We start from the raw sequence: 462 nt of genomic DNA on the forward strand, positions 1-462 counted from the left end.
TTAACCCCTGGTGTGAGCAGCAGAGGTGTCACCTGGGGGTTTCTGTTTGCTCGGTGACACTCTCATGGGTGGCAGAGTCCCCTGTCACGGCAAGCGGCCTCGCCTCACCCCAGAGCTGCATGGTGGGGCCGGCTGCAGCCACCTCGTGTTTCCCCGTGACTTCTCTGGGCTGTGCTCGGGTTGGGTGAACCCTCGTTACCTGTCTGCTGTGAGGAAGCGTAGCTGGCACCTGCAAGTCAGACCCTAAGGGAGAAATTCCTTAAATACATTGTTAGTCCCCGAGGAGCCTTTGCAGGAGCCTCGTGTCACGCACGCTATCAAGTTTGCAGAGCTCTCCTGGGCTGTACAAACCCCCCTGGTGCTCAAAGCCCCGGCGTTTCACAGCCAGACGCGTCCCTGCCCATCCTCTGCTGCCAGCTCTCGCCCTTGTATGAGGAGCTTCCCTGCGGCCTCTGCCCTGGA

General features: G+C 60.4%; 1 protein-coding gene across 1 annotated transcript in view; it reads left to right on the plus strand.

The window, feature by feature from the left end:
• LOC104160726 (RING finger protein 121-like) overlaps positions 1–462 on the plus strand; it is a gene marked incomplete at both ends in the record, with an annotated part of 5708 nt that overhangs the window by 4801 nt on the left and 445 nt on the right. The window lies entirely within an intron of this gene.

Source organism: Cariama cristata, unplaced genomic scaffold (genome assembly GCF_000690535.1).
Source record: "Cariama cristata isolate BGI_N322 unplaced genomic scaffold, ASM69053v1 scaffold1774, whole genome shotgun sequence".
NCBI classification, from domain to species: Eukaryota; Metazoa; Chordata; class Aves; order Cariamiformes; family Cariamidae; genus Cariama; species Cariama cristata.